Genomic DNA, 13448 nt, shown 5'->3' with positions numbered 1-13448 from the left:
TTTTAGGGTATTTTTAAATAGAGTCTATTTAGAGAATGATGTAAAATGAAATTTAAAAAAAGCTTTATATTTGAATTTGCTCTAAATTATGTGATATAAAAGCCATTTTATTGAATGTGATTTGATAATCAAAACAGAAACAACAAAGAAAGCAATGCTAGATGAGATATAAAGAATCTCTGTCTGTCGCATAATACTTATCACAGGGGATTCGTGGTCCTATATAAATACATAAAATATCAGAAATTTTGAGTTCTGACTTTCTGAAATTCACTCCATGTTGGCAATGTCATCTGAAAGTGTGGAATGATTCCCAAGATTGAAGAGGTATGTTCAAACTTGATTTGGAACAGGAATGTTCCTGAAAGGAAATCAGAAGAACTTGGGGGAAGATTAATGATTTCTAAGAATGTTTTGCTGAGATTAAAAAATAATACTAACTGTAAATGCTCTGGGAATGAAAAGAAGAAATGAAAATAACTACATATCAAAGACAATTGTGTCAGCTACAATTGATGGAAGTGGTGAGAAAAAATACTACTATTTTAGTGAGGAATAATCAGGTAATGAAAGAGAAATAAAAAGTTTTCAGTGAATAAATTTAAAGCATGAGAATTTATAGCAATTAAAAATAAACTTGTTAAATTTTCTGGGAAAAATATCATGGGAAGATTGAAAGAACTTGAGGGGCCAATTATTGGAATAACGGTTTACATAATCCTGTGACTTTTCTTGGGGATCCGTAAACAAACCAGTATTAAACACAGATAGGGGTGCAACAGTAGAACACAGAAGTCATTCCATCTTGGCGATCTCATTAGATCCACAGGAACTTGGGGGAGAGGTTATTTATAGGAGTCTGAGTGACTTTTTTTTTTATATTGTTACTAACTTTATTTTTTTCTTTCATTTTTCCTTATTAAGAAATTTTCTACTCACTCCACATACTATCCACAGATCCATCCTCCTTCCACCCCCGCAACCATCTTTCCCAAGCCACCCCGCATCCCCATATCCCTCAAATCGAGGTCTCCCATAGGGAGTCAGCAGAGCTCAGCACACTGAGCCTAGGCAGGTCCAAGCCCCTTCCCACTGCACCAAGGCTGTGCAAGGTGTCACACCACACGCACCACTTCCAGAAGCCTGCCCATAGACCAGGGACAGATCCCGATCCCCCTGCCTGGGTGCCCCCCAAACAGTTCAAGCCAAACAACCATCTTCCATATCCAGAGGGCCTAGTACAATTCCATGGGGGCTCCACAGCCACCAGTCCACACAGTTCATGGACTTCCACTAGAGTGGCTGGTCATCTCTGCACGTCCTGCTTATACCCAAGAGATGCTTAATCTTACCACAAGGGCACATGCTCACCTATGGTCATAGCGGCATTATTTATAATAGCAAGAACGCGGAAACAACCTAGATGCCCCTCAACTGAAGAGTGGGTAAAGAAAATATGGCACATATACACAATGGAGTACTACTCAACAGTAAAAAAAAAAAAAAAAAACGGTATCATGAAATTTGCAGGCAAATGGATGGAACTAGAAAATTTCATCTTGAGTGAGGTAACTCAGACTCAGAAGGAAAAACATAGGATGTACTCACTCATAAGTGGATACTAAATGTGAGGGAAGGGATGGCCAGTCTGCAACCCACAACTCCAGAGAGGCTAGCTAACAGGGAAAGACCCTAGGAGGACACATGGATGACCCTGCGAAGGAGAAGTGGAGGAGATCTACATGAGTGGACTGGGTGGGTGGGAGTGGCAGAGGGTGAGGAGTCAGGAATGAGAATATAGGGAAATGGGAGGGTCAAGCTGGAACAGGGACAGAGTGGGAGGGCAGGGAGGAAGATACCATGATAGATGAGGACATCATGGGAATAGGAAGAGGCAGGTTGCTGGGGAGGCTCTCAGGAATCCACAAGTTTGACCCCACCTTGGTCTGCTGGCAGTGGTCCAGAGGGTGTCTAGAACCAGTCTACTCTAGTGACTAGCCTAGCAAATAACCTAGCTGTCATCATAGAGCCTTTGTCCAGTGACTGATGGAGGCAGATACAGAGATTCACGGCCAGACACCAGGCTGAGCTCTGGGAATCCAATTGATGAGAGAGAGGAGAGATACTGAGTGACTTTTATGAAGGTGCATTTTTGTCAGTCTTCTCTCTGTGACTGGGATGACTCACAAACCTGTGTCCCTTAGAGCTCCCTGTATGCAGCCTGTTCTGTGAAAGAATGCTCTTCTCCCCAGCAATTGTTTACTACCAGTGGGAGCTTGAGGATAGGTCTTGTGCATCTTGTAACCTTCTGAGCAGCTGGTGCCTTGAAAGAGTCCTCAGCTTCTTGGGTCTTTTCATTTCCTCTGGCAACTGTTTCTTAAGAGCCTATCTGCTGCTCCAGGAAACAATGTTTCCATCTGAAAGAAGTAATTATAGAACAGTGTCAATCCAGACATGTGTGTGTATTATAAATGTGAGTGTGTGTACGTGAGTGCGTGTGTGCATGTGTGTGTGTGTGTGTGTGTGTGTGTGTGTGTGTGTGTGTGTGTGTGTAACTCCAGTTACAGGTAGTTCCACTTGTCACATTATTTTTAAATGGAGAAACAAAGCCCAAACTGACCTTCCGGTTAGGAAAAATTTCTATTAAGAAACCTAGTATAGTAGACTCTTATCTGACTCTTTTAGTTCTGTACTTCCTTTATTTCTATGTTTTAAAGATTATACATTGAGTTCCAATTGAGCTGTATAAGTACTATTTAAAAATCATTATTATAAGAAGGAAAGTTATAGGATTATAGTTAAAACTATGAATTATAGAGCAAAGGTTGATGTTTCAATTATCTAGCTAGTTTATTCATGTGTGCAAACTACAGGATAATAATACTAAAACATAAAAAATGAACCAAATTCTATTATTTTTCTATATTGGATTTCAATTATTTCATAAAGTATTATTCCTGGAATTTAAAAAGTTTAAAAGTATTTTACTTAAGAAATTTCCAAACAAATGTATAGCTTACATTTAAAATTAATATGGTGTGCTTTGCCAAATGTCTATTTAAATTCAATAAACATATGGCTCATATAATTTCAGTATCGATTGTTAACTAGTCCTTGTGTAATCACGTATGACTTATTAACAAGTTATACAAAGGCTATCCAACTATAATGGTCGTCTACTACAGTAAACAATTTGTCAAAATAACTGGACATGACAGTCAAGTCAACTGTCTAAAATGTAGCTACCATAGGTCAGTTGCAATCACACTGCAGAATTTATTTTAGTGTGTCCTCAATCTAGTGATATTTTACAACATATTTATAGAAATAAAGAAAAATGATCTTTAATAAGTAAACTCACTTATGAAATGAGAATTATTTTCTCAAGTATTTTTAATAAATATGTGGTAAAGAAAGTAATAGGAAATAGCCTATAAATGCTACAATGCTTTGTTGTTAACTTCCATTTCCAGTAACTTGGTACCCAGTTTTAAAAGCAAGTTATCTCTTAGGCATATTTTTTCCCAGCTCAGTGTGGTACCTGATCTGGTTTTATCTTTTTGCTTTTTATTTTGTTTGGTTTTCTTTGGTTTGGTTTTTTTTTCTTTTTTTTAAGACAAGGTTTCTCTGTGTACTCCTGTCTGTCCTGGAACTAGCTCTGCAGACCAGGCTGTGGCTTCAGACTCACAGAGATCTGCCTGTCTCTGCTTCTGGAGTGCTGGGATTAGGGGCATGAACCACCACTACCCAATTTGCTTTTTGTCTTAAAATTTCCAAATTCAGATTGAATATTAAATACCACATCTACTTAATCAGAATCCATCACTATTCCAGTATGTATATGTATATATATATATATATATATATATATATATATATATATATATATATATTATAGGGATAAAAATAACGTGTAAATTGAATTTCCCACATTAAATATAAGGAGCTTTCAAATAGAAACTAAAACCCACTAACTATATGGTTGACAAAAAAAAACATAGTATCCCCTTCCTCCACCTCTCTGCCTCCCACCCCCCATCTCTCACTAGGATTTAATTACTTAGAATGCTATTATTGAGGAAATTGTATCATAGTACTGAAGGAAAGGGGGAATTGGATAAAATACACTTTGAACTCAAATAGAACAAATTGATTTGGACGAGAAATTTCATTCTTAATGTTGAAACTTTAAAAACTTTAGTGCAAGCAACTGTTATTTCGAAAATGCATTTTGACTAAAGCAAATCATTTGCTTCTTCACAGCCTCACATATATAAAAATGGCCTTATAACCACGATGGGGTAATAGCTTCTCTTTGGGAATGGAGATGTGAATATGTAGCTCATTACAAGTCTTCAGGGTTTCCACCCTCCCAGCAGGGTGATATTCTGGTGAATTCATAAGTATGCAAAGCCTTTCTAAACATTTGTCACCAGTTAATAAATTATGCCAGTTAATATAACATCTAATAAAATATTTATTTTAAACATCAGGAGGCTAGGTTGCAACTAAGACTTTAGTTTAAAGAATCTATGGGTCAGTAGCTTGATATGTTCCTTTTAATCAAAAAGAATAATAAATTGAGTCTCACACAGTGGGACGTAGGTAGAAAACCTGCAGTGAGAGAGTATCTTAATTCATCTAGCCTTCATTACTGGTAACCTAATTAACATATAATCTAAAGTTAATAATAAATACAGGCTTAAATAAGATCAAACTAAAGTGTGAGCAATTATGCCAAGAACTTAATAGCACAGAGTTTTATCAATTAATTTCAATTCAATTTGACTTTCTGTTAGAATCTTAAATGGAAATAGATTAAACCTCTAACAAAAAAGAATAGCATTTTTTTGAGGAAGTCTATAATAAGAAAAGAATGGAACAGATCCCTTTCTTGGTTGCTACAGTATTATTTAGTACTCTCAAATATAGTTTGAGTTGCGGGCCATAAAATGTACAGTGATAGAAGGCAGAGATATGGTAAGATTTAATACCTTATTTACACAGCAGTGGAATACCCTATTTTATTAGCTATAAATTTCGCTATAATGGAAGTCTTTGTTTGATTTTACAGAAAAATCTATAGGTGACACTTAAAAAAATGTATGAACATTCCTGTGAATTTTAGTCTAAACCTTCTCTTGGATGTTAGATTCAGAAGGCAGTTTCTATATAGACCTTAGGGAATAAATATTATAGATGGATTAGTATTTTTCTTTCAAACTAGGGCTGCTTTCATTCTACTCGCTAAAACTGAAAATGAGTAGAATTTCTAAGAATCAAAGAAATGTTGTGCTTGACAGGTTTTTAAGTGAAATATTTGGAATTTAATAAGATGGCCTGAAAAGATGAACAGCAAATGCTTTTGTTTTTTAGTTATGTTCTTTGGAAAGGTGGATTAATCAAGGTCGTATCTATTACCTGATTAATAAGAAGCACCATTATTGTAGTAGGAGCAGTAAAAATTTATTTTATGAGGGTGTATGTGTTCATGTATGTGTTTCCCTATTTATTTGCAAGCATGGAGGTCAGAGATCAACACAGGATGTCTACCTCAATGTTCCTTTACTGCATCTATGAATTTGTCTGCTTATACATTCGTTTATTTTGTGATAGGGTGCTTTACTGAATCCAGAGTTCTCTGACAATAGCCCAGTGGCCTGGAAGAGAATTGGACCAACTGAGTAACTTAACTTATAAGGGATTCTCTGCAACCTGTTGAGTTGCCTGCAGTCTGGGCAGCATGCTCCAGGTTTCTAGCTTTTGTGAGCTATACTCCATGCTTGGGTGGACTTTGGTGATGATGCAGATGTGCTTGAATCATTTCTTTTCCTGTAAGTAACTCCTAACCCATATTCCTGTGAGTAACCCCACTAGAACAAATCGGCTCACAAAATTGGACTTTGGTGCTATCCTTACTTTTTGTCTGAGGAGGTCCCTCAATCTGGGGTAAATAGATGTGTGCATTGTTTCTTCCCAAGAAAAGCCTTATCACAGAAAAAATTCCTTTGTCTTTTTTTAATGGTGTAATGGGATCTAAAATTTTTAATATCATTGTATGTTTCTTGAATGTATATCAGTCAATATTATTTTAGATTTGTATCCCTCTATGCTTAGATATTACTTTTATTAAAACATTTATAAATGAAGTCTGAAAACATACGATTTATAAATATTGGATCATGTGATATATTTAAATTTTGTGCTAATTTGCAGGTTTGGGGTGGATACTATCATTACACATCACATTTTACTTGTTATACCTGGTTTATCCCTTATTACAATTATTTTAATCTTTTATGACATATTGATTCTATTATTGTTCATTTTCCAACTGTTTTAAGGTGGGTTTTTTTAAAATAACATCTTTTATTTTCTTATAATTATTCTGGATTAACAAATCTTTCATCTTAAAAGTGTGTGATGGCAACTCTTTTTGCTTCCTCCCTGTATGGGAAGCTAATATCAAGAATTTTACTGTGTAATTTTTGAACTACATAAAATCTTAAAGAATACTCTTTTATATCATCAGTAATCCTCCATATTTTCCAACGATTATGACATTCCCAGTTTTTTTGCTGTTACAAATCATTCTCATATCTTCCATCTTATTTTCTTTTCCTGTCACAGTAAGCTATTTTGTGTTTCTTTTTATAGTGCTTTCTAGAAGATGTTCACAAGTAAGCTTTCTTGCTTCTAAGGTCTACCCTAACAAATAGATCCATTTCACTTTTCCTTTGAAAGCATCTTTGTGTGTGTGTGTGTGTGTGTGTGTGTGTGTGTGTGTGTGTGTGTGAATTATTATTTTCACAGAGTCATGTTGCACACATTTTCTTTCAGGCTCTTGAAGAATCTAACACTGTTATGTGAATTTCATCATATCTGTTAACAAGCTGTGAAGCAAGATCCCAATTAGTCTTAACATTAAAAACTTGAAGTCAGATCTGGAGGGTGAAAGATGAAGCAGAGCGGCAGCTACTAGAAACTTCTTACCTCTACAAATCCTCAGACCAAATGGGGGTCAAGAGCCTGTCTCCATCCGCCTTTATTCCTGTCTCCATCTCCCTGGTCCTGGGATTAAAGGTGGGAACCACCACTGCCCAGCACCCAGCTGTTTCTCTTTTAGATTGGTTCTATATCCTGTAGCCCAGGGTGGCCTTCAACTCCTGATCTTCCTTCTTCTTCCTCCCAAGTCATGAAATTAAAGGTGTGTGCCACCACTGATTGGCCTCTATGGCTAACTATTGGCTAGCCCCACCCTCTGGTCTCCAGACAAGCTTCATTTGTTAGAGCACAACAAAGCTGTCTGTCAGAATATTTGATATGTTTAAAGGGACTTTTTGTTTCTCCTGGTGTACTTGAATGCTTACTGTTTCTACAAATTTGTTTTAACTTTTCTCTATAGATGTCTTTTTGTTCAACTAAGTTGTGTTTGCTCAGATATTATAGTCTATTACATAAATTATTTCTTTAATTTTGGAGGAGAAATTTCAATCAATATCTTTTCTTATAATATGGCTTCTGATCAGGTGTCCACTCTTCTCATTCTCTGAAAGGAATTCAAGCCTGGGCTCAACAGTGAATTCAAGGCCAGTCTATGTAATATAACGAAGTAGTTCTGTCTCAAAATAAACAACGCCCAAAACAACACACAAAAGGTGATTTTCAAAATAAGAAAAATGGAGTTAATTTTCTGAAATATTTAAAGTGTTTTCATTTTATTTAGGAAGCTTTGTCTGAGGAAGCATCGCAAGCCACTCCTCCTAAACAGATGCCAGTTTGACTGCCAATGGCATTTCACCACAGTTGTTTATATCCCTCAAGGTGTAGTCCGAGCTCTGGGAGGTTTAAAACTGGGAAATGTTTGATAAGCAATGTATCTTGCCTGAGGTGTGCTAAATGGAAAGATGGACTAAAAAGTGATGCATACTGTTATTCCTCTGAGCAAAATTTTCAGCATATTCTAAATTTTATTACACTTATAGGCACAATTTAGTGTTTGTCAAGTTTGCTGTCTTACTTCAGGATCTCATTTCATGATTAAAAATGCAACCTTGTTGTATATCTGTCAGACAGCGTGATTTTCTATTTCATGAAGACACCACTTGCATTCAGAAAAAGTAACTTTCTACTCTTCGTTCCTTTAAGATTAGGAAACAGTGACAAATGTACAAGAAAGACTTTCTTGTCTGACATGTCAGTGCAAAAAACTAAGATGATTTACACCTACAAGGGATATATTGTGGGTAAAATTAGATGGGTGCATTCATAACTAAATATTTTAATAAAATAAAAACTTTTCTTCTGACACCTATACAAGGATATGCTGTTGGTTTACAAATTTTCACACAGGATAGCTTGACTGAACAAGACTTGGATTGTATAACATTCAGGAATAGAAAAGCATACAATAAATATGGGTTGCAAATTATAGAATCAAACACATTTTCTCACTTTTTGGGGAAAGTGTATACATCATAGTTTCACACAAACATAAAAAATAATAATGTGTTCCTATTGAAATTCATGATGGCTGAATGTTTGGTTATGATTGATGCAATCATTTATGAATGTTGGAAGAAAAAGAGTCACTGAAGGTCTACACAATCCTTGGATTATATCAAATGAAATTACAAAGAGTTATTTATCGAAAGCATATTTACTTCATGTGGTCAGGGTGATAATGCTTGACAGAAATGGGGGTAGATATTTTACATTGAAGCAGTTCTGTGAGATTCCATCTGTATGAGTCTGAATGCAAATCAGGTCATATAAACATTTGCTAGAGCACTAAATAATCCTCAGATGACTCACTTGGCTATTCTCAGGAGACTTCTCAAGTGGAAACACTTTCTAAAAATTATTGGAGTGAAAATCGGCTTCTTGGGTATAGTTTGTGGAAGTGTAAATTGTCTGTCTTATAAAAACATTCAGAGTTATTAAGTAAAACATTTAAATGTTTCAAAGCATCGCAAGTGCCAGGCATGGTGGTCAATGCCTGCAAACCCAATACTTAGGTGACGGAGGCAGCAGATGAGGAGTTCTAGGCTGTTCTCCAGTACACAAAAAGTTGAAAGGAAACGAGTTATGTAAAATTCTATGACAAGGAATGATGAGATGAGATACCTCAGCATGTGAAATGCTTACTATACAAGCAAGAGTTTGGAGTTTAGAACTCCAGGACCTCTGTGGAAGTCAACTGAGAATGCAAACCCTCCTATAATTCCAGCATAACTCAGGCAGAGACAGAGAACCCTTGAGGAAAGCAGGCCAACCAGACTATCCTAAAGATTCAACTCTGAGTTCAACAAAGACACTGACTCAGTACACAAGTTCGAATATGATAAAGAAAGATACCTGGTGTGCACATACCCACACATATATATTCACATGTTCATGACACACACATACATATATTCCTCTTCAAATACTCCAAATTTAAAATAAAAAGAAACCAAAACATAGCCACTGCACCATAAGAAAAGCAATTGGATGAGTTTTAATCAGGACTTGTACACACAGAGGAAAGTATAAAATCCTCAATATTTATGTGACTTTATGTATTGGACTTCTAGATTCTGGAAAAATGAGTTAAGTATTTTGTGATTTGTATTTTATGTTGTAAAATCAGAAACAGAGTAATGGACAATGTGGGATGACTCAGCCCTAACAGGCCTGAAGGCCAGCTGGCCCAAACCAGTAATAAGATACTTCCTGAGAGCCAACCTGGGTCTGCTTAAGGGCCTTAGCAGCTGAGACATGACCTGGGATGACCTGGACCAATGAGAGGCAGCCATGTCACACCAGCAGATGAATATTCATCAGATGCATATTCATCAAACCTCCCCCATTCCCCTAGGGTTGGGTTGGATATGATAAGATAAAAAGGGAGATTATAGAATCTACTTTTTTTTTTTTTTTGGTTTTTCGAGACAGGGGTTCTCTGCGTAGCTTTGTGCCTTTCCTGGAGCTCACTTGGTAGCCCAGGCTGGCCTCGAACTCACAGAGATCTGCCTGGCTCTGCCTCCCAAATGCTGGGATTAAAGGCATGCACCACCACCACCTGGCTAGAATCTACTTTTAAAAAGGAACTACTTGTTTTGAATAGGATAAGTAATGAAATTGTTTTTGTCTGAGTTTATTAAATGCTATTGGACTGGACATTGTTATATATTAATGAAGTTTTTTGTCTGAATTTGTCAAATGTTAATGGACTAGACATCATTAATTTATTCTTGACTGTGTATATTGTATATTCTTATTGGATATAATTTTTCTTGTATTAGTTATAAGCTTTTTTAAATTTTAGACAATAAAAGGGGAAATGTGGTGGTATTGTGTTCCCAAAAATATTGTGCATGCTAATAAACTTATCTGGGGTCAGAGAAGAGAACAGCCACAATATTAAACATAGAAGATAGGCAGTGGTAGTACACACCTTTAATCCTAGCATTTCAGAGGCAGAAATCCCTCTGGATTTCTGTGAGTTCAAGGCCACATTGGAAACAGCCAGGCATGGTGACTCATGCCTTAAATCCCAGAAAGTGAGCCTTTAATCCCAGGGAGTGATGGCAGAAAGCAGAAAGATATATAAGGCAGGAGGACTAGAAACTAGAAGCATTTGGCTGGTTAAGCTTTCAGGCTTTGGAGCAGCACAGTTCAGCTGAGACCCATTCTGATAGGGACACAGAAGCTTCCAGTATGAGGAAACAGGATCAGCTGAGGAATTGGTGAGGTGAGGTGGCTGTGGCTTGTTCTGCTTCTCTGATCTTCCAGAGTTCACCCCAGTACCTGCCTCAGGTTTGTTTTTATAAACAAACTCTTTAAGATTCATGCTACATTGGGTGGAGGGATTTTAAGGCTTGCCTCTTCCTGAATAAACTGAGCTTATTGTTTCAACATCCTCCCAGAGTGTGGTACTCACCCCCTCCTCCAACGGGAACAACACAGATATATCAAGTCACCAAATACATGGTTTATAATAATAATAATACCCTGAAATTAACCATATACAGATTAATGAAAGCCTGTACTATAATACAATGAAATAACATACAATGATACAAATGAACATTCCTTCATTCAATCACACTGAAGAAACTGTAATATGAATCCAAATGAATGACCTTTGTTGATATTGTATAGATCTTAGTATACCTTAAGTAAAAATTCCAAATAAAAATCTACTTTTTAAGTTAAAAACAAGAAAAGTGATTCAAATTTACTCCCCAAGTTTAGAGTAATGCTGAACACAGTACTGACAATTAATGGCTACATTAGTAGGATGTTGTCCAGGACTATATATATGCAGGTGGAAGGTATCATTTTTGTTTTTTTCCGTTCAAGTATGATTTATTACATCAGATGGCTAAATGCAAAAAGAAAAGACTTCCTCTAAACAGATGTGATGATGTGTCCAACTGAACACCATAATCAATGTAATTCAATGCATATGTGTTTCAGATTAAGAAAATCAGGGATTTGTGAGATGATAGAGTTACTATTTTCCTGCATAGAAATTAATATAACAAAGTACAAGCAAGTTTATGATGTGTTGTGTCTGAATTTGGATTGTCTCTATCAAAACTTATGCAGAGGCTTAATTGCTTTGTTTAGTAGTGTTGGGAAGGAGGATCTTACTAGATTTTTGGGTGTGGGGAATGGTTGCTATTAATTGGAATAAGGCTTTTTGTTTGATTGATTGATTGTTTACAGATTACCAATATTGGCAGTTTGATTTCCTTTCTCTTTTTCCTGAACTCCATTTTACCCCTTTATTTTTTTGCCACCCATGTATTGGTGAAATTATTAAGGCAACTCCACGTAGTTAAAAAGAAGGTTTATTTTGTGGGGTAACTCACAAGTGAAGGGATAGGAAACAGGGTCTGGGAAAGGTGTAGTGCAGTCCCACGGTGTTCTCTGGAGAACTCTGCTTGGTCTACCTCCAATGTCCAGGATTCAGGAACTAAGTAAGAGAGCCGGCACATCCGGATCTTGAGTCTTCAGGGTCCTCTCTTGGCCCACCTTGTAGGCATGACAGTTACTGAAGCCTCAATGGGGGGTTGGAACTTCCAGATCAAAGCTGGAATGGCTACCCACTAAACCCACGGAGCAGACAATGGCCCTATCCTGAAGTTAAGAATGCATGGATCTTAGTTATAGTACTTGTAGCCCCCCAATCCATTAACAGAGTAAACCCTTTTTGGTTTGTATATTTTTAATCTCTTGTATTATGTAATAAATTAGGATACAGAGTAATAGATAAAGATATAAGGTCACCATAAAATTGATTACTCTAGAAATAGGAACATCTAATGTCATTTTGAATTTTTTGCATGATGCTGTCACTTAGCATAGTATGTCTGACTGATTACTTTTATTTTATGGTAACATTGGCTAAGTGTCTCATTTTAGAGATGATTTCTAAGTTCTTGTTTGTTTTTGTTTTGTTTCTCTATAATTTTCCTGGATCAATTAGTGAACTTCGCCCAGAAGAATGCAGCTCTACCACTGCGACCCCACATATACTGTTTTTTTTTTTTTTTTTTTTTTTCTCTACCCTTGCTTTAGCATGATATTTTTAAAGATCCTTAGGGGATTTTTTTTAACAATGCTTCTTTATATTTCCTGATTATTCTCCCTAATCAATATGAATTACTATTTCTGTCTGTCTATAGTTGAAAGCTCTGCTTCCTTTCTTAAATAACTCATTATAACTTCCTATATTCTCACTGTGCATATAGTTGTTCAATCAATTAGGTGTTTTTGTTTTACTTTTGATCTGTGTTTTACTTTCTGCTCCATTGCTGTGAAGAGACATAATGGTTAAGGTAACTTATTAAAGGAAGCACTTAATTGACATTCTTAAAGTTTCAGAGGGGAGTCCATGATTATCATTTCATGGAGCTTGGTGACAGACAGGCAGATAGCCATGGCTCTGGAACAGTAATTTGGAGCTCACACCTGATCTCTAAGTAGGAGGAAGAAAAAGAAAGAGCCTGGGCCTGGAGCGGGTCTCAAAGCTGGTGACCAGTGACCTCTCAAACATGACCACAACTACCTAATGCTTCCAAAAATGCCACAACACCTAATGAGTTTCACCAACTAAGTACTATGTATGCACCTATGTGGGACATTCTGAGTCAAACCCTGCAATCTGATTACCCATTTTATATGTGAATATCTTCTTACTTGTTATTATTTATTATTTATTCTTCTCTCATACATTACATCACCCCCACCACAATTTCCACTCTCTCCACTCCCCCCCCCAGTATTCTCCCCTACCTCCACTCTCTCCTAGATCGACTCTTGCTCCATTTCCCTTCAGAAAAGAGAATACCTCCTAGGGATAGCAACTGCACACTGCATAGCAAGATGCAATAAGACTAGGCACAGACCCTCATATCAAGGCTGGATGAGGCAACCCCATAAGAGGAAAAGGATCC

Source organism: Peromyscus leucopus, chromosome 6 (assembly GCF_004664715.2).
Source record: "Peromyscus leucopus breed LL Stock chromosome 6, UCI_PerLeu_2.1, whole genome shotgun sequence".
Classification (NCBI taxonomy): domain Eukaryota; kingdom Metazoa; phylum Chordata; class Mammalia; order Rodentia; family Cricetidae; genus Peromyscus; species Peromyscus leucopus.
The sequence above is the reverse complement of the archived record's forward strand: the minus strand, read 5'-3'. Positions refer to the sequence as shown.